This window comes from Anomaloglossus baeobatrachus, unplaced genomic scaffold (genome assembly GCF_048569485.1).
Source record: "Anomaloglossus baeobatrachus isolate aAnoBae1 unplaced genomic scaffold, aAnoBae1.hap1 Scaffold_420, whole genome shotgun sequence".
Lineage (NCBI taxonomy): Eukaryota > Metazoa > Chordata > Amphibia > Anura > Aromobatidae > Anomaloglossus > Anomaloglossus baeobatrachus.
Window position 1 is genome coordinate 1 of NW_027443535.1, and position 20,832 is coordinate 20,832.

The 20,832-nt window shown below is 46.5% G+C and overlaps 13 non-coding genes and 1 pseudogene across 13 annotated transcripts; all 14 read left to right on the forward strand.

The window, feature by feature from the left end:
- Positions 1 to 171: 171 nt before the first annotated feature.
- LOC142278871 (U2 spliceosomal RNA) lies at positions 172 to 362 on the forward strand. The gene has a single exon (XR_012741652.1). It is a non-coding gene; the product is annotated as a U2 spliceosomal RNA (small nuclear RNA).
- A 1,387-nt stretch (positions 363 to 1,749) lies between these two features.
- On the forward strand, positions 1,750 to 1,940 carry LOC142278906 (U2 spliceosomal RNA). Its single transcript, XR_012741675.1, has one exon. It is a non-coding gene; the product is annotated as a U2 spliceosomal RNA (small nuclear RNA).
- A 1,387-nt stretch (positions 1,941 to 3,327) lies between these two features.
- Positions 3,328 to 3,518, forward strand: LOC142278918 (U2 spliceosomal RNA). Its single transcript, XR_012741686.1, has one exon. It is a non-coding gene; the product is annotated as a U2 spliceosomal RNA (small nuclear RNA).
- A 1,387-nt stretch (positions 3,519 to 4,905) lies between these two features.
- LOC142278930 (U2 spliceosomal RNA) lies at positions 4,906 to 5,096 on the forward strand. The gene has a single exon (XR_012741697.1). It is a non-coding gene; the product is annotated as a U2 spliceosomal RNA (small nuclear RNA).
- Positions 5,097 to 6,483: 1,387 nt separating this feature from the next.
- LOC142278755 (U2 spliceosomal RNA) lies at positions 6,484 to 6,674 on the forward strand. Its single transcript, XR_012741549.1, has one exon. It is a non-coding gene; the product is annotated as a U2 spliceosomal RNA (small nuclear RNA).
- A 1,387-nt stretch (positions 6,675 to 8,061) lies between these two features.
- LOC142278767 (U2 spliceosomal RNA) lies at positions 8,062 to 8,252 on the forward strand. Its single transcript, XR_012741560.1, has one exon. It is a non-coding gene; the product is annotated as a U2 spliceosomal RNA (small nuclear RNA).
- Positions 8,253 to 9,639: 1,387 nt separating this feature from the next.
- Positions 9,640 to 9,830, forward strand: LOC142278779 (U2 spliceosomal RNA). Its single transcript, XR_012741571.1, has one exon. It is a non-coding gene; the product is annotated as a U2 spliceosomal RNA (small nuclear RNA).
- A 1,387-nt stretch (positions 9,831 to 11,217) lies between these two features.
- On the forward strand, positions 11,218 to 11,408 carry LOC142278792 (U2 spliceosomal RNA). The gene has a single exon (XR_012741582.1). It is a non-coding gene; the product is annotated as a U2 spliceosomal RNA (small nuclear RNA).
- Positions 11,409 to 12,795: 1,387 nt separating this feature from the next.
- Positions 12,796 to 12,922, forward strand: LOC142278892 (U2 spliceosomal RNA; annotated as a pseudogene).
- A 684-nt stretch (positions 12,923 to 13,606) lies between these two features.
- On the forward strand, positions 13,607 to 13,802 carry LOC142278882 (U2 spliceosomal RNA). Its single transcript, XR_012741662.1, has one exon. It is a non-coding gene; the product is annotated as a U2 spliceosomal RNA (small nuclear RNA).
- A 1,387-nt stretch (positions 13,803 to 15,189) lies between these two features.
- LOC142278804 (U2 spliceosomal RNA) lies at positions 15,190 to 15,380 on the forward strand. Its single transcript, XR_012741593.1, has one exon. It is a non-coding gene; the product is annotated as a U2 spliceosomal RNA (small nuclear RNA).
- A 1,387-nt stretch (positions 15,381 to 16,767) lies between these two features.
- LOC142278816 (U2 spliceosomal RNA) lies at positions 16,768 to 16,958 on the forward strand. The gene has a single exon (XR_012741604.1). It is a non-coding gene; the product is annotated as a U2 spliceosomal RNA (small nuclear RNA).
- Positions 16,959 to 18,345: 1,387 nt separating this feature from the next.
- Positions 18,346 to 18,536, forward strand: LOC142278828 (U2 spliceosomal RNA). Its single transcript, XR_012741615.1, has one exon. It is a non-coding gene; the product is annotated as a U2 spliceosomal RNA (small nuclear RNA).
- Positions 18,537 to 19,923: 1,387 nt separating this feature from the next.
- Positions 19,924 to 20,114, forward strand: LOC142278840 (U2 spliceosomal RNA). Its single transcript, XR_012741626.1, has one exon. It is a non-coding gene; the product is annotated as a U2 spliceosomal RNA (small nuclear RNA).
- The last annotated feature ends 718 nt before the right edge of the window (positions 20,115 to 20,832 follow it).

The window sequence follows — 20,832 nt, forward strand, 5'->3', positions numbered from 1 at the left end:
CAAAACGCACCATTCTTCTTGTTTTGGCTCTGCAAAGCAGCCTTTTCAAGGGTTGGCTTGGGTGACAAAATGTCTTGTGTAGGCGTGGGTTTGTCTCCCTCTCGCTCTCTCTCCCTAAGATGTGTCCGGCATAGGCCAGGGTGCCACTCGAGGCCCAAACCAATTCTGGTTATCGCTTCTCGGCCTTTTGGCTAAGATCAAGTGTAGTATCTGTTCTTATCAGTTTAATATCTGATACGTCCCCTATCTGGGGACCATATATTAAATGGATTTTTAGAACAGGGAGATGGAAAAAGAGCTTGCTCTGTCCACTCCACGCATTGACCTGGTATTGCAGTACCTCCAGGAACGGTGCACCCCTTCTTAACCCAGTTTCCAAAAGCAGAACTCAATTCACCTGATTCATATTAGCCCGATTTAATGAATTGGAAGAAAGCATACGTCTTCATATGCACCTCAATTTGGCCCATTCACTTTTCACACTTCCTCCTTTTGTTTTTTATCTTTCACACTTTTGACTTTCTTTATTCATCCAAATAGCAAACTCATCACCACTCAACCTGACCAACTCGGCTATGTCCCCGTGCTGCAGTTCTCTGTCTTATCTAGATCATTTGCAATTGAATGGAATAGATCCCTTTTGGACAAAGTGGATTCACCTGCTGCTGCAGTGACCACAGGTGTGATAACATCTAGAATTGGCATCTGGTGCGATCTCTCCGCTTCCACTCCAAAGAAAGTTACCTGTTTATTCCTATCATGCATTGGTTTTTGGGGTTTTCTTTGAGTAATGATGATCTCTTTAGTAGTCTGTTGGCGCCCTCTCCTGGAGGAATAGTTTGCTTGCTCTTGGACATTCTAAAAGAGAGGTCATGATAGACATTGAGCTTCTGAGCTCAATTGGGGACAGTCATGGGTGATGAATGTTTGCAACCTACTGCGAAGCCTCATACCGCAATATAAGGAACGTCAAATACTAAGAAAGGGCGGCCTATGAAAGAATTACTACTTTCAATAAGTACACTTAAACGGCTAATTGGGAATAGAAAAACTGTAAAAAGCCCTCTGAGAAAGCCCCCCTCTAACCTTTGATAGTAAGCTTTTCTGTAGTCTGCCTGTTGATGTATTTTCCGTTTGAACTGTGCACAACATGAAGAGACGGAACACTGGCGGCTTGTCACAATGCCCCCCGATGACATCACAATAGCGCTGCTGCCTAGAAAACAAGCTGCGCAGAAGAAGTTGTTCTTTGGGTGGGAGGGTGGGCTAGTGGAAGGAGGGGGCAATCTCTTTTTTTCCCGGGTGGTAGGGGGATGACAGGAGAAGGGAAGCGGGTGGTGAGAAAGGTACAGAGGGCAGGGTTTGGGGGCTGGGAAGGAAAGGGAAAAGATTAGGGTTTGGGGATGATGAAAGGGCTTTCTACGGGTAAGGATGGCAAAGGGTGGCAGTGACGGAAAGTCAGGCAACCTGTCCTGTCCGTCTTTTTGTATCGTGAATTGGAAAGACTGCAAGGGGGAGGGGAGTTGCTTGCGCCCTAAAGGAGGAGTTATTCAGATTCATTGCAGTGGGCGGCGGCTGCAAAACGCACCATTCTTCTTGTTTTGGCTCTGCAAAGCAGCCTTTTCAAGGGTTGGCTTGGGTGACAAAATGTCTTGTGTAGGCGTGGGTTTGTCTCCCTCTCGCTCTCTCTCCCTAAGATGTGTCCGGCATAGGCCAGGGTGCCACTCGAGGCCCAAACCAATTCTGGTTATCGCTTCTCGGCCTTTTGGCTAAGATCAAGTGTAGTATCTGTTCTTATCAGTTTAATATCTGATACGTCCCCTATCTGGGGACCATATATTAAATGGATTTTTAGAACAGGGAGATGGAAAAAGAGCTTGCTCTGTCCACTCCACGCATTGACCTGGTATTGCAGTACCTCCAGGAACGGTGCACCCCTTCTTAACCCAGTTTCCAAAAGCAGAACTCAATTCACCTGATTCATATTAGCCCGATTTAATGAATTGGAAGAAAGCATACGTCTTCATATGCACCTCAATTTGGCCCATTCACTTTTCACACTTCCTCCTTTTGTTTTTTATCTTTCACACTTTTGACTTTCTTTATTCATCCAAATAGCAAACTCATCACCACTCAACCTGACCAACTCGGCTATGTCCCCGTGCTGCAGTTCTCTGTCTTATCTAGATCATTTGCAATTGAATGGAATAGATCCCTTTTGGACAAAGTGGATTCACCTGCTGCTGCAGTGACCACAGGTGTGATAACATCTAGAATTGGCATCTGGTGCGATCTCTCCGCTTCCACTCCAAAGAAAGTTACCTGTTTATTCCTATCATGCATTGGTTTTTGGGGTTTTCTTTGAGTAATGATGATCTCTTTAGTAGTCTGTTGGCGCCCTCTCCTGGAGGAATAGTTTGCTTGCTCTTGGACATTCTAAAAGAGAGGTCATGATAGACATTGAGCTTCTGAGCTCAATTGGGGACAGTCATGGGTGATGAATGTTTGCAACCTACTGCGAAGCCTCATACCGCAATATAAGGAACGTCAAATACTAAGAAAGGGCGGCCTATGAAAGAATTACTACTTTCAATAAGTACACTTAAACGGCTAATTGGGAATAGAAAAACTGTAAAAAGCCCTCTGAGAAAGCCCCCCTCTAACCTTTGATAGTAAGCTTTTCTGTAGTCTGCCTGTTGATGTATTTTCCGTTTGAACTGTGCACAACATGAAGAGACGGAACACTGGCGGCTTGTCACAATGCCCCCCGATGACATCACAATAGCGCTGCTGCCTAGAAAACAAGCTGCGCAGAAGAAGTTGTTCTTTGGGTGGGAGGGTGGGCTAGTGGAAGGAGGGGGCAATCTCTTTTTTTCCCGGGTGGTAGGGGGATGACAGGAGAAGGGAAGCGGGTGGTGAGAAAGGTACAGAGGGCAGGGTTTGGGGGCTGGGAAGGAAAGGGAAAAGATTAGGGTTTGGGGATGATGAAAGGGCTTTCTACGGGTAAGGATGGCAAAGGGTGGCAGTGACGGAAAGTCAGGCAACCTGTCCTGTCCGTCTTTTTGTATCGTGAATTGGAAAGACTGCAAGGGGGAGGGGAGTTGCTTGCGCCCTAAAGGAGGAGTTATTCAGATTCATTGCAGTGGGCGGCGGCTGCAAAACGCACCATTCTTCTTGTTTTGGCTCTGCAAAGCAGCCTTTTCAAGGGTTGGCTTGGGTGACAAAATGTCTTGTGTAGGCGTGGGTTTGTCTCCCTCTCGCTCTCTCTCCCTAAGATGTGTCCGGCATAGGCCAGGGTGCCACTCGAGGCCCAAACCAATTCTGGTTATCGCTTCTCGGCCTTTTGGCTAAGATCAAGTGTAGTATCTGTTCTTATCAGTTTAATATCTGATACGTCCCCTATCTGGGGACCATATATTAAATGGATTTTTAGAACAGGGAGATGGAAAAAGAGCTTGCTCTGTCCACTCCACGCATTGACCTGGTATTGCAGTACCTCCAGGAACGGTGCACCCCTTCTTAACCCAGTTTCCAAAAGCAGAACTCAATTCACCTGATTCATATTAGCCCGATTTAATGAATTGGAAGAAAGCATACGTCTTCATATGCACCTCAATTTGGCCCATTCACTTTTCACACTTCCTCCTTTTGTTTTTTATCTTTCACACTTTTGACTTTCTTTATTCATCCAAATAGCAAACTCATCACCACTCAACCTGACCAACTCGGCTATGTCCCCGTGCTGCAGTTCTCTGTCTTATCTAGATCATTTGCAATTGAATGGAATAGATCCCTTTTGGACAAAGTGGATTCACCTGCTGCTGCAGTGACCACAGGTGTGATAACATCTAGAATTGGCATCTGGTGCGATCTCTCCGCTTCCACTCCAAAGAAAGTTACCTGTTTATTCCTATCATGCATTGGTTTTTGGGGTTTTCTTTGAGTAATGATGATCTCTTTAGTAGTCTGTTGGCGCCCTCTCCTGGAGGAATAGTTTGCTTGCTCTTGGACATTCTAAAAGAGAGGTCATGATAGACATTGAGCTTCTGAGCTCAATTGGGGACAGTCATGGGTGATGAATGTTTGCAACCTACTGCGAAGCCTCATACCGCAATATAAGGAACGTCAAATACTAAGAAAGGGCGGCCTATGAAAGAATTACTACTTTCAATAAGTACACTTAAACGGCTAATTGGGAATAGAAAAACTGTAAAAAGCCCTCTGAGAAAGCCCCCCTCTAACCTTTGATAGTAAGCTTTTCTGTAGTCTGCCTGTTGATGTATTTTCCGTTTGAACTGTGCACAACATGAAGAGACGGAACACTGGCGGCTTGTCACAATGCCCCCCGATGACATCACAATAGCGCTGCTGCCTAGAAAACAAGCTGCGCAGAAGAAGTTGTTCTTTGGGTGGGAGGGTGGGCTAGTGGAAGGAGGGGGCAATCTCTTTTTTTCCCGGGTGGTAGGGGGATGACAGGAGAAGGGAAGCGGGTGGTGAGAAAGGTACAGAGGGCAGGGTTTGGGGGCTGGGAAGGAAAGGGAAAAGATTAGGGTTTGGGGATGATGAAAGGGCTTTCTACGGGTAAGGATGGCAAAGGGTGGCAGTGACGGAAAGTCAGGCAACCTGTCCTGTCCGTCTTTTTGTATCGTGAATTGGAAAGACTGCAAGGGGGAGGGGAGTTGCTTGCGCCCTAAAGGAGGAGTTATTCAGATTCATTGCAGTGGGCGGCGGCTGCAAAACGCACCATTCTTCTTGTTTTGGCTCTGCAAAGCAGCCTTTTCAAGGGTTGGCTTGGGTGACAAAATGTCTTGTGTAGGCGTGGGTTTGTCTCCCTCTCGCTCTCTCTCCCTAAGATGTGTCCGGCATAGGCCAGGGTGCCACTCGAGGCCCAAACCAATTCTGGTTATCGCTTCTCGGCCTTTTGGCTAAGATCAAGTGTAGTATCTGTTCTTATCAGTTTAATATCTGATACGTCCCCTATCTGGGGACCATATATTAAATGGATTTTTAGAACAGGGAGATGGAAAAAGAGCTTGCTCTGTCCACTCCACGCATTGACCTGGTATTGCAGTACCTCCAGGAACGGTGCACCCCTTCTTAACCCAGTTTCCAAAAGCAGAACTCAATTCACCTGATTCATATTAGCCCGATTTAATGAATTGGAAGAAAGCATACGTCTTCATATGCACCTCAATTTGGCCCATTCACTTTTCACACTTCCTCCTTTTGTTTTTTATCTTTCACACTTTTGACTTTCTTTATTCATCCAAATAGCAAACTCATCACCACTCAACCTGACCAACTCGGCTATGTCCCCGTGCTGCAGTTCTCTGTCTTATCTAGATCATTTGCAATTGAATGGAATAGATCCCTTTTGGACAAAGTGGATTCACCTGCTGCTGCAGTGACCACAGGTGTGATAACATCTAGAATTGGCATCTGGTGCGATCTCTCCGCTTCCACTCCAAAGAAAGTTACCTGTTTATTCCTATCATGCATTGGTTTTTGGGGTTTTCTTTGAGTAATGATGATCTCTTTAGTAGTCTGTTGGCGCCCTCTCCTGGAGGAATAGTTTGCTTGCTCTTGGACATTCTAAAAGAGAGGTCATGATAGACATTGAGCTTCTGAGCTCAATTGGGGACAGTCATGGGTGATGAATGTTTGCAACCTACTGCGAAGCCTCATACCGCAATATAAGGAACGTCAAATACTAAGAAAGGGCGGCCTATGAAAGAATTACTACTTTCAATAAGTACACTTAAACGGCTAATTGGGAATAGAAAAACTGTAAAAAGCCCTCTGAGAAAGCCCCCCTCTAACCTTTGATAGTAAGCTTTTCTGTAGTCTGCCTGTTGATGTATTTTCCGTTTGAACTGTGCACAACATGAAGAGACGGAACACTGGCGGCTTGTCACAATGCCCCCCGATGACATCACAATAGCGCTGCTGCCTAGAAAACAAGCTGCGCAGAAGAAGTTGTTCTTTGGGTGGGAGGGTGGGCTAGTGGAAGGAGGGGGCAATCTCTTTTTTTCCCGGGTGGTAGGGGGATGACAGGAGAAGGGAAGCGGGTGGTGAGAAAGGTACAGAGGGCAGGGTTTGGGGGCTGGGAAGGAAAGGGAAAAGATTAGGGTTTGGGGATGATGAAAGGGCTTTCTACGGGTAAGGATGGCAAAGGGTGGCAGTGACGGAAAGTCAGGCAACCTGTCCTGTCCGTCTTTTTGTATCGTGAATTGGAAAGACTGCAAGGGGGAGGGGAGTTGCTTGCGCCCTAAAGGAGGAGTTATTCAGATTCATTGCAGTGGGCGGCGGCTGCAAAACGCACCATTCTTCTTGTTTTGGCTCTGCAAAGCAGCCTTTTCAAGGGTTGGCTTGGGTGACAAAATGTCTTGTGTAGGCGTGGGTTTGTCTCCCTCTCGCTCTCTCTCCCTAAGATGTGTCCGGCATAGGCCAGGGTGCCACTCGAGGCCCAAACCAATTCTGGTTATCGCTTCTCGGCCTTTTGGCTAAGATCAAGTGTAGTATCTGTTCTTATCAGTTTAATATCTGATACGTCCCCTATCTGGGGACCATATATTAAATGGATTTTTAGAACAGGGAGATGGAAAAAGAGCTTGCTCTGTCCACTCCACGCATTGACCTGGTATTGCAGTACCTCCAGGAACGGTGCACCCCTTCTTAACCCAGTTTCCAAAAGCAGAACTCAATTCACCTGATTCATATTAGCCCGATTTAATGAATTGGAAGAAAGCATACGTCTTCATATGCACCTCAATTTGGCCCATTCACTTTTCACACTTCCTCCTTTTGTTTTTTATCTTTCACACTTTTGACTTTCTTTATTCATCCAAATAGCAAACTCATCACCACTCAACCTGACCAACTCGGCTATGTCCCCGTGCTGCAGTTCTCTGTCTTATCTAGATCATTTGCAATTGAATGGAATAGATCCCTTTTGGACAAAGTGGATTCACCTGCTGCTGCAGTGACCACAGGTGTGATAACATCTAGAATTGGCATCTGGTGCGATCTCTCCGCTTCCACTCCAAAGAAAGTTACCTGTTTATTCCTATCATGCATTGGTTTTTGGGGTTTTCTTTGAGTAATGATGATCTCTTTAGTAGTCTGTTGGCGCCCTCTCCTGGAGGAATAGTTTGCTTGCTCTTGGACATTCTAAAAGAGAGGTCATGATAGACATTGAGCTTCTGAGCTCAATTGGGGACAGTCATGGGTGATGAATGTTTGCAACCTACTGCGAAGCCTCATACCGCAATATAAGGAACGTCAAATACTAAGAAAGGGCGGCCTATGAAAGAATTACTACTTTCAATAAGTACACTTAAACGGCTAATTGGGAATAGAAAAACTGTAAAAAGCCCTCTGAGAAAGCCCCCCTCTAACCTTTGATAGTAAGCTTTTCTGTAGTCTGCCTGTTGATGTATTTTCCGTTTGAACTGTGCACAACATGAAGAGACGGAACACTGGCGGCTTGTCACAATGCCCCCCGATGACATCACAATAGCGCTGCTGCCTAGAAAACAAGCTGCGCAGAAGAAGTTGTTCTTTGGGTGGGAGGGTGGGCTAGTGGAAGGAGGGGGCAATCTCTTTTTTTCCCGGGTGGTAGGGGGATGACAGGAGAAGGGAAGCGGGTGGTGAGAAAGGTACAGAGGGCAGGGTTTGGGGGCTGGGAAGGAAAGGGAAAAGATTAGGGTTTGGGGATGATGAAAGGGCTTTCTACGGGTAAGGATGGCAAAGGGTGGCAGTGACGGAAAGTCAGGCAACCTGTCCTGTCCGTCTTTTTGTATCGTGAATTGGAAAGACTGCAAGGGGGAGGGGAGTTGCTTGCGCCCTAAAGGAGGAGTTATTCAGATTCATTGCAGTGGGCGGCGGCTGCAAAACGCACCATTCTTCTTGTTTTGGCTCTGCAAAGCAGCCTTTTCAAGGGTTGGCTTGGGTGACAAAATGTCTTGTGTAGGCGTGGGTTTGTCTCCCTCTTGCTCTCTCTCCCTAAGATGTGTCCGGCATAGGCCAGGGTGCCACTCGAGGCCCAAACCAATTCTGGTTATCGCTTCTCGGCCTTTTGGCTAAGATCAAGTGTAGTATCTGTTCTTATCAGTTTAATATCTGATACGTCCCCTATCTGGGGACCATATATTAAATGGATTTTTAGAACAGGGAGATGGAAAAAGAGCTTGCTCTGTCCACTCCACGCATTGACCTGGTATTGCAGTACCTCCAGGAACGGTGCACCCCTTCTTAACCCAGTTTCCAAAAGCAGAACTCAATTCACCTGATTCATATTAGCCCGATTTAATGAATTGGAAGAAAGCATACGTCTTCATATGCACCTCAATTTGGCCCATTCACTTTTCACACTTCCTCCTTTTGTTTTTTATCTTTCACACTTTTGACTTTCTTTATTCATCCAAATAGCAAACTCATCACCACTCAACCTGACCAACTCGGCTATGTCCCCGTGCTGCAGTTCTCTGTCTTATCTAGATCATTTGCAATTGAATGGAATAGATCCCTTTTGGACAAAGTGGATTCACCTGCTGCTGCAGTGACCACAGGTGTGATAACATCTAGAATTGGCATCTGGTGCGATCTCTCCGCTTCCACTCCAAAGAAAGTTACCTGTTTATTCCTATCATGCATTGGTTTTTGGGGTTTTCTTTGAGTAATGATGATCTCTTTAGTAGTCTGTTGGCGCCCTCTCCTGGAGGAATAGTTTGCTTGCTCTTGGACATTCTAAAAGAGAGGTCATGATAGACATTGAGCTTCTGAGCTCAATTGGGGACAGTCATGGGTGATGAATGTTTGCAACCTACTGCGAAGCCTCATACCGCAATATAAGGAACGTCAAATACTAAGAAAGGGCGGCCTATGAAAGAATTACTACTTTCAATAAGTACACTTAAACGGCTAATTGGGAATAGAAAAACTGTAAAAAGCCCTCTGAGAAAGCCCCCCTCTAACCTTTGATAGTAAGCTTTTCTGTAGTCTGCCTGTTGATGTATTTTCCGTTTGAACTGTGCACAACATGAAGAGACGGAACACTGGCGGCTTGTCACAATGCCCCCCGATGACATCACAATAGCGCTGCTGCCTAGAAAACAAGCTGCGCAGAAGAAGTTGTTCTTTGGGTGGGAGGGTGGGCTAGTGGAAGGAGGGGGCAATCTCTTTTTTTCCCGGGTGGTAGGGGGATGACAGGAGAAGGGAAGCGGGTGGTGAGAAAGGTACAGAGGGCAGGGTTTGGGGGCTGGGAAGGAAAGGGAAAAGATTAGGGTTTGGGGATGATGAAAGGGCTTTCTACGGGTAAGGATGGCAAAGGGTGGCAGTGACGGAAAGTCAGGCAACCTGTCCTGTCCGTCTTTTTGTATCGTGAATTGGAAAGACTGCAAGGGGGAGGGGAGTTGCTTGCGCCCTAAAGGAGGAGTTATTCAGATTCATTGCAGTGGGCGGCGGCTGCAAAACGCACCATTCTTCTTGTTTTGGCTCTGCAAAGCAGCCTTTTCAAGGGTTGGCTTGGGTGACAAAATGTCTTGTGTAGGCGTGGGTTTGTCTCCCTCTCGCTCTCTCTCCCTAAGATGTGTCCGGCATAGGCCAGGGTGCCACTCGAGGCCCAAACCAATTCTGGTTATCGCTTCTCGGCCTTTTGGCTAAGATCAAGTGTAGTATCTGTTCTTATCAGTTTAATATCTGATACGTCCCCTATCTGGGGACCATATATTAAATGGATTTTTAGAACAGGGAGATGGAAAAAGAGCTTGCTCTGTCCACTCCACGCATTGACCTGGTATTGCAGTACCTCCAGGAACGGTGCACCCCTTCTTAACCCAGTTTCCAAAAGCAGAACTCAATTCACCTGATTCATATTAGCCCGATTTAATGAATTGGAAGAAAGCATACGTCTTCATATGCACCTCAATTTGGCCCATTCACTTTTCACACTTCCTCCTTTTGTTTTTTATCTTTCACACTTTTGACTTTCTTTATTCATCCAAATAGCAAACTCATCACCACTCAACCTGACCAACTCGGCTATGTCCCCGTGCTGCAGTTCTCTGTCTTATCTAGATCATTTGCAATTGAATGGAATAGATCCCTTTTGGACAAAGTGGATTCACCTGCTGCTGCAGTGACCACAGGTGTGATAACATCTAGAATTGGCATCTGGTGCGATCTCTCCGCTTCCACTCCAAAGAAAGTTACCTGTTTATTCCTATCATGCATTGGTTTTTGGGGTTTTCTTTGAGTAATGATGATCTCTTTAGTAGTCTGTTGGCGCCCTCTCCTGGAGGAATAGTTTGCTTGCTCTTGGACATTCTAAAAGAGAGGTCATGATAGACATTGAGCTTCTGAGCTCAATTGGGGACAGTCATGGGTGATGAATGTTTGCAACCTACTGCGAAGCCTCATACCGCAATATAAGGAACGTCAAATACTAAGAAAGGGCGGCCTATGAAAGAATTACTACTTTCAATAAGTACACTTAAACGGCTAATTGGGAATAGAAAAACTGTAAAAAGCCCTCTGAGAAAGCCCCCCTCTAACCTTTGATAGTAAGCTTTTCTGTAGTCTGCCTGTTGATGTATTTTCCGTTTGAACTGTGCACAACATGAAGAGACGGAACACTGGCGGCTTGTCACAATGCCCCCCGATGACATCACAATAGCGCTGCTGCCTAGAAAACAAGCTGCGCAGAAGAAGTTGTTCTTTGGGTGGGAGGGTGGGCTAGTGGAAGGAGGGGGCAATCTCTTTTTTTCCCGGGTGGTAGGGGGATGACAGGAGAAGGGAAGCGGGTGGTGAGAAAGGTACAGAGGGCAGGGTTTGGGGGCTGGGAAGGAAAGGGAAAAGATTAGGGTTTGGGGATGATGAAAGGGCTTTCTACGGGTAAGGATGGCAAAGGGTGGCAGTGACGGAAAGTCAGGCAACCTGTCCTGTCCGTCTTTTTGTATCGTGAATTGGAAAGACTGCAAGGGGGAGGGGAGTTGCTTGCGCCCTAAAGGAGGAGTTATTCAGATTCATTGCAGTGGGCGGCGGCTGCAAAACGCACCATTCTTCTTGTTTTGGCTCTGCAAAGCAGCCTTTTCAAGGGTTGGCTTGGGTGACAAAATGTCTTGTGTAGGCGTGGGTTTGTCTCCCTCTCGCTCTCTCTCCCTAAGATGTGTCCGGCATAGGCCAGGGTGCCACTCGAGGCCCAAACCAATTCTGGTTATCGCTTCTCGGCCTTTTGGCTAAGATCAAGTGTAGTATCTGTTCTTATCAGTTTAATATCTGATACGTCCCCTATCTGGGGACCATATATTAAATGGATTTTTAGAACAGGGAGATGGAAAAAGAGCTTGCTCTGTCCACTCCACGCATTGACCTGGTATTGCAGTACCTCCAGGAACGGTGCACCCCTTCTTAACCCAGTTTCCAAAAGCAGAACTCAATTCACCTGATTCATATTAGCCCGATTTAATGAATTGGAAGAAAGCATACGTCTTCATATGCACCTCAATTTGGCCCATTCACTTTTCACACTTCCTCCTTTTGTTTTTTATCTTTCACACTTTTGACTTTCTTTATTCATCCAAATAGCAAACTCATCACCACTCAACCTGACCAACTCGGCTATGTCCCCGTGCTGCAGTTCTCTGTCTTATCTAGATCATTTGCAATTGAATGGAATAGATCCCTTTTGGACAAAGTGGATTCACCTGCTGCTGCAGTGACCACAGGTGTGATAACATCTAGAATTGGCATCTGGTGCGATCTCTCCGCTTCCACTCCAAAGAAAGTTACCTGTTTATTCCTATCATGCATTGGTTTTTGGGGTTTTCTTTGAGTAATGATGATCTCTTTAGTAGTCTGTTGGCGCCCTCTCCTGGAGGAATAGTTTGCTTGCTCTTGGACATTCTAAAAGAGAGGTCATGATAGACATTGAGCTTCTGAGCTCAATTGGGGACAGTCATGGGTGATGAATGTTTGCAACCTACTGCGAAGCCTCATACCGCAATATAAGGAACGTCAAATACTAAGAAAGGGCGGCCTATGAAAGAATTACTACTTTCAATAAGTACACTTAAACGGCTAATTGGGAATAGAAAAACTGTAAAAAGCCCTCTGAGAAAGCCCCCCTCTAACCTTTGATAGTAAGCTTTTCTGTAGTCTGCCTGTTGATGTATTTTCCGTTTGAACTGTGCACAACATGAAGAGACGGAACACTGGCGGCTTGTCACAATGCCCCCCGATGACATCACAATAGCGCTGCTGCCTAGAAAACAAGCTGCGCAGAAGAAGTTGTTCTTTGGGTGGGAGGGTGGGCTAGTGGAAGGAGGGGGCAATCTCTTTTTTTCCCGGGTGGTAGGGGGATGACAGGAGAAGGGAAGCGGGTGGTGAGAAAGGTACAGAGGGCAGGGTTTGGGGGCTGGGAAGGAAAGGGAAAAGATTAGGGTTTGGGGATGATGAAAGGGCTTTCTACGGGTAAGGATGGCAAAGGGTGGCAGTGACGGAAAGTCAGGCAACCTGTCCTGTCCGTCTTTTTGTATCGTGAATTGGAAAGACTGCAAGGGGGAGGGGAGTTGCTTGCGCCCTAAAGGAGGAGTTATTCAGATTCATTGCAGTGGGCGGCGGCTGCAAAACGCACCATTCTTCTTGTTTTGGCTCTGCAAAGCAGCCTTTTCAAGGGTTGGCTTGGGTGACAAAATGTCTTGTGTAGGCGTGGGTTTGTCTCCCTCTCGCTCTCTCTCCCTAAGATGTGTCCGGCATAGGCCAGGGTGCCACTCGAGGCCCAAACCAATTCTGGTTATCGCTTCTCGGCCTTTTGGCTAAGATCAAGTGTAGTATCTGTGAGGCTCGGCAGATGCAATGCACACTGGAAGGTTGCGCTTGCTAGTACTCTTAATGTATAGTATATTCATCTAGAGGAAAACATGGCCCTACCAGGATCGAGGCTATTAGACTGAGTAAGTGTGGGGGCTATGGTGCAATGTGCCCCAGGACTGACGACCCTGGAGTGAGTCTGAGCTTGCTGGCTTGGGACCCCGGCGAGCCTTGGGCTCTGTAGCACACCGTACCTTGCCCTTTCATACTTTCTGAGCATATTGCTCTATCCCGGCCTTCTGGCTAGGAAGGGAAATTTTTATAATCATGGTCGGAGGTCCGTTCAGCTTTTTGCTGAGAAACCAACACCCGGTTGGAGGTCCGGGTCAGCTTCGGCTGAGAAACCAACACCCGGTTGGAGGTCTGGGTCAGCTTCGGCTGAGAAACCAACACCCGGTTGGAGGTCCGGGTCAGCTTCGGCTGAGAAACCAACACCCGGTTGGAGGTCCGGTTAGCCTTGGGCTGAGAAACCAACACCGGTTGACGGTCCGGGCAGTTTCGGCTGCGAAACCAACAACTAGTAGCTCTCTACTCCACTTGGGTAAGATGCCTGGGTGGACGCTGGGAGCAACGACAAGGCTCAACCAGGCTTCGGCTTGGGGGAGCACCGAAGATCCCTGACCCTTGCTGTGGCCTTCTGGCTCGGAGGGACGGGGTTGATTTTTGGGGACCCTCTCCTCACGGAGGGGTCCACACGAATCCTAGCCTTGGCACTGTTTTTGGTGTGACTTCGGTCATGCATTTTTTGCGGTGCTTTGGAAAGCTTCATTAAATCAAAATCTGTTCTTATCAGTTTAATATCTGATACGTCCCCTATCTGGGGACCATATATTAAATGGATTTTTAGAACAGGGAGATGGAAAAAGAGCTTGCTCTGTCCACTCCACGCATTGACCTGGTATTGCAGTACCTCCAGGAACGGTGCACCCCTTCTTAACCCAGTTTCCAAAAGCAGAACTCAATTCACCTGATTCATATTAGCCCGATTTAATGAATTGGAAGAAAGCATACGTCTTCATATGCACCTCAATTTGGCCCATTCACTTTTCACACTTCCTCCTTTTGTTTTTTATCTTTCACACTTTTGACTTTCTTTATTCATCCAAATAGCAAACTCATCACCACTCAACCTGACCAACTCGGCTATGTCCCCGTGCTGCAGTTCTCTGTCTTATCTAGATCATTTGCAATTGAATGGAATAGATCCCTTTTGGACAAAGTGGATTCACCTGCTGCTGCAGTGACCACAGGTGTGATAACATCTAGAATTGGCATCTGGTGCGATCTCTCCGCTTCCACTCCAAAGAAAGTTACCTGTTTATTCCTATCATGCATTGGTTTTTGGGGTTTTCTTTGAGTAATGATGATCTCTTTAGTAGTCTGTTGGCGCCCTCTCCTGGAGGAATAGTTTGCTTGCTCTTGGACATTCTAAAAGAGAGGTCATGATAGACATTGAGCTTCTGAGCTCAATTGGGGACAGTCATGGGTGATGAATGTTTGCAACCTACTGCGAAGCCTCATACCGCAATATAAGGAACGTCAAATACTAAGAAAGGGCGGCCTATGAAAGAATTACTACTTTCAATAAGTACACTTAAACGGCTAATTGGGAATAGAAAAACTGTAAAAAGCCCTCTGAGAAAGCCCCCCTCTAACCTTTGATAGTAAGCTTTTCTGTAGTCTGCCTGTTGATGTATTTTCCGTTTGAACTGTGCACAACATGAAGAGACGGAACACTGGCGGCTTGTCACAATGCCCCCCGATGACATCACAATAGCGCTGCTGCCTAGAAAACAAGCTGCGCAGAAGAAGTTGTTCTTTGGGTGGGAGGGTGGGCTAGTGGAAGGAGGGGGCAATCTCTTTTTTTCCCGGGTGGTAGGGGGATGACAGGAGAAGGGAAGCGGGTGGTGAGAAAGGTACAGAGGGCAGGGTTTGGGGGCTGGGAAGGAAAGGGAAAAGATTAGGGTTTGGGGATGATGAAAGGGCTTTCTACGGGTAAGGATGGCAAAGGGTGGCAGTGACGGAAAGTCAGGCAACCTGTCCTGTCCGTCTTTTTGTATCGTGAATTGGAAAGACTGCAAGGGGGAGGGGAGTTGCTTGCGCCCTAAAGGAGGAGTTATTCAGATTCATTGCAGTGGGCGGCGGCTGCAAAACGCACCATTCTTCTTGTTTTGGCTCTGCAAAGCAGCCTTTTCAAGGGTTGGCTTGGGTGACAAAATGTCTTGTGTAGGCGTGGGTTTGTCTCCCTCTCGCTCTCTCTCCCTAAGATGTGTCCGGCATAGGCCAGGGTGCCACTCGAGGCCCAAACCAATTCTGGTTATCGCTTCTCGGCCTTTTGGCTAAGATCAAGTGTAGTATCTGTTCTTATCAGTTTAATATCTGATACGTCCCCTATCTGGGGACCATATATTAAATGGATTTTTAGAACAGGGAGATGGAAAAAGAGCTTGCTCTGTCCACTCCACGCATTGACCTGGTATTGCAGTACCTCCAGGAACGGTGCACCCCTTCTTAACCCAGTTTCCAAAAGCAGAACTCAATTCACCTGATTCATATTAGCCCGATTTAATGAATTGGAAGAAAGCATACGTCTTCATATGCACCTCAATTTGGCCCATTCACTTTTCACACTTCCTCCTTTTGTTTTTTATCTTTCACACTTTTGACTTTCTTTATTCATCCAAATAGCAAACTCATCACCACTCAACCTGACCAACTCGGCTATGTCCCCGTGCTGCAGTTCTCTGTCTTATCTAGATCATTTGCAATTGAATGGAATAGATCCCTTTTGGACAAAGTGGATTCACCTGCTGCTGCAGTGACCACAGGTGTGATAACATCTAGAATTGGCATCTGGTGCGATCTCTCCGCTTCCACTCCAAAGAAAGTTACCTGTTTATTCCTATCATGCATTGGTTTTTGGGGTTTTCTTTGAGTAATGATGATCTCTTTAGTAGTCTGTTGGCGCCCTCTCCTGGAGGAATAGTTTGCTTGCTCTTGGACATTCTAAAAGAGAGGTCATGATAGACATTGAGCTTCTGAGCTCAATTGGGGACAGTCATGGGTGATGAATGTTTGCAACCTACTGCGAAGCCTCATACCGCAATATAAGGAACGTCAAATACTAAGAAAGGGCGGCCTATGAAAGAATTACTACTTTCAATAAGTACACTTAAACGGCTAATTGGGAATAGAAAAACTGTAAAAAGCCCTCTGAGAAAGCCCCCCTCTAACCTTTGATAGTAAGCTTTTCTGTAGTCTGCCTGTTGATGTATTTTCCGTTTGAACTGTGCACAACATGAAGAGACGGAACACTGGCGGCTTGTCACAATGCCCCCCGATGACATCACAATAGCGCTGCTGCCTAGAAAACAAGCTGCGCAGAAGAAGTTGTTCTTTGGGTGGGAGGGTGGGCTAGTGGAAGGAGGGGGCAATCTCTTTTTTTCCCGGGTGGTAGGGGGATGACAGGAGAAGGGAAGCGGGTGGTGAGAAAGGTACAGAGGGCAGGGTTTGGGGGCTGGGAAGGAAAGGGAAAAGATTAGGGTTTGGGGATGATGAAAGGGCTTTCTACGGGTAAGGATGGCAAAGGGTGGCAGTGACGGAAAGTCAGGCAACCTGTCCTGTCCGTCTTTTTGTATCGTGAATTGGAAAGACTGCAAGGGGGAGGGGAGTTGCTTGCGCCCTAAAGGAGGAGTTATTCAGATTCATTGCAGTGGGCGGCGGCTGCAAAACGCACCATTCTTCTTGTTTTGGCTCTGCAAAGCAGCCTTTTCAAGGGTTGGCTTGGGTGACAAAATGTCTTGTGTAGGCGTGGGTTTGTCTCCCTCTCGCTCTCTCTCCCTAAGATGTGTCCGGCATAGGCCAGGGTGCCACTCGAGGCCCAAACCAATTCTGGTTATCGCTTCTCGGCCTTTTGGCTAAGATCAAGTGTAGTATCTGTTCTTATCAGTTTAATATCTGATACGTCCCCTATCTGGGGACCATATATTAAATGGATTTTTAGAACAGGGAGATGGAAAAAGAGCTTGCTCTGTCCACTCCACGCATTGACCTGGTATTGCAGTACCTCCAGGAACGGTGCACCCCTTCTTAACCCAGTTTCCAAAAGCAGAACTCAATTCACCTGATTCATATTAGCCCGATTTAATGAATTGGAAGAAAGCATACGTCTTCATATGCACCTCAATTTGGCCCATTCACTTTTCACACTTCCTCCTTTTGTTTTTTATCTTTCACACTTTTGACTTTCTTTATTCATCCAAATAGCAAACTCATCACCACTCAACCTGACCAACTCGGCTATGTCCCCGTGCTGCAGTTCTCTGTCTTATCTAGATCATTTGCAATTGAATGGAATAGATCCCTTTTGGACAAAGTGGATTCACCTGCTGCTGCAGTGACCACAGGTGTGATAACATCTAGAATTGGCATCTGGTGCGATCTCTCCGCTTCCACTCCAAAGAAAGTTACCTGTTTATTCCTATCATGCATTGGTTTTTGGGGTTTTCTTTGAGTAATGATGATCTCTTTAGTAGTCTGTTGGCGCCCTCTCCTGGAGGAATAGTTTGCTTGCTCTTGGACATTCTAAAAGAGAGGTCATGATAGACATTGAGCTTCTGAGCTCAATTGGGGACAGTCATGGGTGATGAATGTTTGCAACCTACTGCGAAGCCTCATACCGCAATATAAGGAACGTCAAATACTAAGAAAGGGCGGCCTATGAAAGAATTACTACTTTCAATAAGTACACTTAAACGGCTAATTGGGAATAGAAAAACTGTAAAAAGCCCTCTGAGAAAGCCCCCCTCTAACCTTTGATAGTAAGCTTTTCTGTAGTCTGCCTGTTGATGTATTTTCCGTTTGAACTGTGCACAACATGAAGAGACGGAACACTGGCGGCTTGTCACAATGCCCCCCGATGACATCACAATAGCGCTGCTGCCTAGAAAACAAGCTGCGCAGAAGAAGTTGTTCTTTGGGTGGGAGGGTGGGCTAGTGGAAGGAGGGGGCAATCTCTTTTTTTCCCGGGTGGTAGGGGGATGACAGGAGAAGGGAAGCGGGTGGTGAGAAAGGTACAGAGGGCAGGGTTTGGGGGCTGGGAAGGAAAGGGAAAAGATTAGGGTTTGGGGATGATGAAAGGGCTTTCTACGGGTAAGGATGGCAAAGGGTGGCAGTGACGGAAAGTCAGGCAACCTGTCCTGTCCGTCTTTTTGTATCGTGAATTGGAAAGACTGCAAGGGGGAGGGGAGTTGCTTGCGCCCTAAAGGAGGAGTTATTCAGATTCATTGCAGTGGGCGGCGGCTGCAAAACGCACCATTCTTCTTGTTTTGGCTCTGCAAAGCAGCCTTTTCAAGGGTTGGCTTGGGTGACAAAATGTCTTGTGTAGGCGTGGGTTTGTCTCCCTCTCGCTCTCTCTCCCTAAGATGTGTCCGGCATAGGCCAGGGTGCCACTCGAGGCCCAAACCAATTCTGGTTATCGCTTCTCGGCCTTTTGGCTAAGATCAAGTGTAGTATCTGTTCTTATCAGTTTAATATCTGATACGTCCCCTATCTGGGGACCATATATTAAATGGATTTTTAGAACAGGGAGATGGAAAAAGAGCTTGCTCTGTCCACTCCACGCATTGACCTGGTATTGCAGTACCTCCAGGAACGGTGCACCCCTTCTTAACCCAGTTTCCAAAAGCAGAACTCAATTCACCTGATTCATATTAGCCCGATTTAATGAATTGGAAGAAAGCATACGTCTTCATATGCACCTCAATTTGGCCCATTCACTTTTCACACTTCCTCCTTTTGTTTTTTATCTTTCACACTTTTGACTTTCTTTATTCATCCAAATAGCAAACTCATCACCACTCAACCTGACCAACTCGGCTATGTCCCCGTGCTGCAGTTCTCTGTCTTATCTAGATCATTTGCAATTGAATGGAATAGATCCCTTTTGGACAAAGTGGATTCACCTGCTGCTGCAGTGACCACAGGTGTGATAACATCTAGAATTGGCATCTGGTGCGATCTCTCCGCTTCCACTCCAAAGAAAGTTACCTGTTTATTCCTATCATGCATTGGTTTTTGGGGTTTTCTTTGAGTAATGATGATCTCTTTAGTAGTCTGTTGGCGCCCTCTCCTGGAGGAATAGTTTGCTTGCTCTTGGACATTCTAAAAGAGAGGTCATGATAGACATTGAGCTTCTGAGCTCAATTGGGGACAGTCATGGGTGATGAATGTTTGCAACCTACTGCGAAGCCTCATACCGCAATATAAGGAACGTCAAATACTAAGAAAGGGCGGCCTATGAAAGAATTACTACTTTCAATAAGTACACTTAAACGGCTAATTGGGAATAGAAAAACTGTAAAAAGCCCTCTGAGAAAGCCCCCCTCTAACCTTTGATAGTAAGCTTTTCTGTAGTCTGCCTGTTGATGTATTTTCCGTTTGAACTGTGCACAACATGAAGAGACGGAACACTGGCGGCTTGTCACAATGCCCCCCGATGACATCACAATAGCGCTGCTGCCTAGAAAACAAGCTGCGCAGAAGAAGTTGTTCTTTGGGTGGGAGGGTGGGCTAGTGGAAGGAGGGGGCAATCTCTTTTTTTCCCGGGTGGTAGGGGGATGACAGGAGAAGGGAAGCGGGTGGTGAGAAAGGTACAGAGGGCAGGGTTTGGGGGCTGGGAAGGAAAGGGAAAAGATTAGGGTTTGGGGATGATGAAAGGGCTTTCTACGGGTAAGGATGGCAAAGGGTGGCAGTGACGGAAAGTCAGGCAACCTGTCCTGTCCGTCTTTTTGTATCGTGAATTGGAAAGACTGCAAGGGGGAGGGGAGTTGCTTGCGCCCTAAAGGAGGAGTTATTCAGATTCATTGCAGTGGGCGGCGGCTGCAAAACGCACCATTCTTCTTGTTTTGGCTCTGCAAAGCAGCCTTTTCAAGGGTTGGCTTGGGTGACAAAATGTCTTGTGTAGGCGTGGGTTTGTCTCCCTCTCGCTCTCTCTCCCTAAGATGTGTCCGGCATAGGCCAGGGTGCCACTCGAGGCCCAAACCAATTCTGGTTATCGCTTCTCGGCCTTTTGGCTAAGATCAAGTGTAGTATCTGTTCTTATCAGTTTAATATCTGATACGTCCCCTATCTGGGGACCATATATTAAATGGATTTTTAGAACAGGGAGATGGAAAAAGAGCTTGCTCTGTCCACTCCACGCATTGACCTGGTATTGCAGTACCTCCAGGAACGGTGCACCCCTTCTTAACCCAGTTTCCAAAAGCAGAACTCAATTCACCTGATTCATATTAGCCCGATTTAATGAATTGGAAGAAAGCATACGTCTTCATATGCACCTCAATTTGGCCCATTCACTTTTCACACTTCCTCCTTTTGTTTTTTATCTTTCACACTTTTGACTTTCTTTATTCATCCAAATAGCAAACTCATCACCACTCAACCTGACCAACTCGGCTATGTCCCCGTGCTGCAGTTCTCTGTCTTATCTAGATCATTTGCAATTGAATGGAATAGATCCCTTTTGGACAAAGTGGATTCACCTGCTGCTGCAGTGACCACAGGTGTGATAACATCTAGAATTGGCATCTGGTGCGATCTCTCCGCTTCCACTCCAAAGAAAGTTACCTGTTTATTCCTATCATGCATTGGTTTTTGGGGTTTTCTTTGAGTAATGATGATCTCTTTAGTAGTCTGTTGGCGCCCTCTCCTGGAGGAATAGTTTGCTTGCTCTTGGACATTCTAAAAGAGAGGTCATGATAGACATTGAGCTTCTGAGCTCAATTGGGGACAGTCATGGGTGATGAATGTTTGCAACCTACTGCGAAGCCTCATACCGCAATATAAGGAACGTCAAATACTAAGAAAGGGCGGCCTATGAAAGAATTACTACTTTCAATAAGTACACTTAAACGGCTAATTGGGAATAGAAAAACTGTAAAAAGCCCTCTGAGAAAGCCCCCC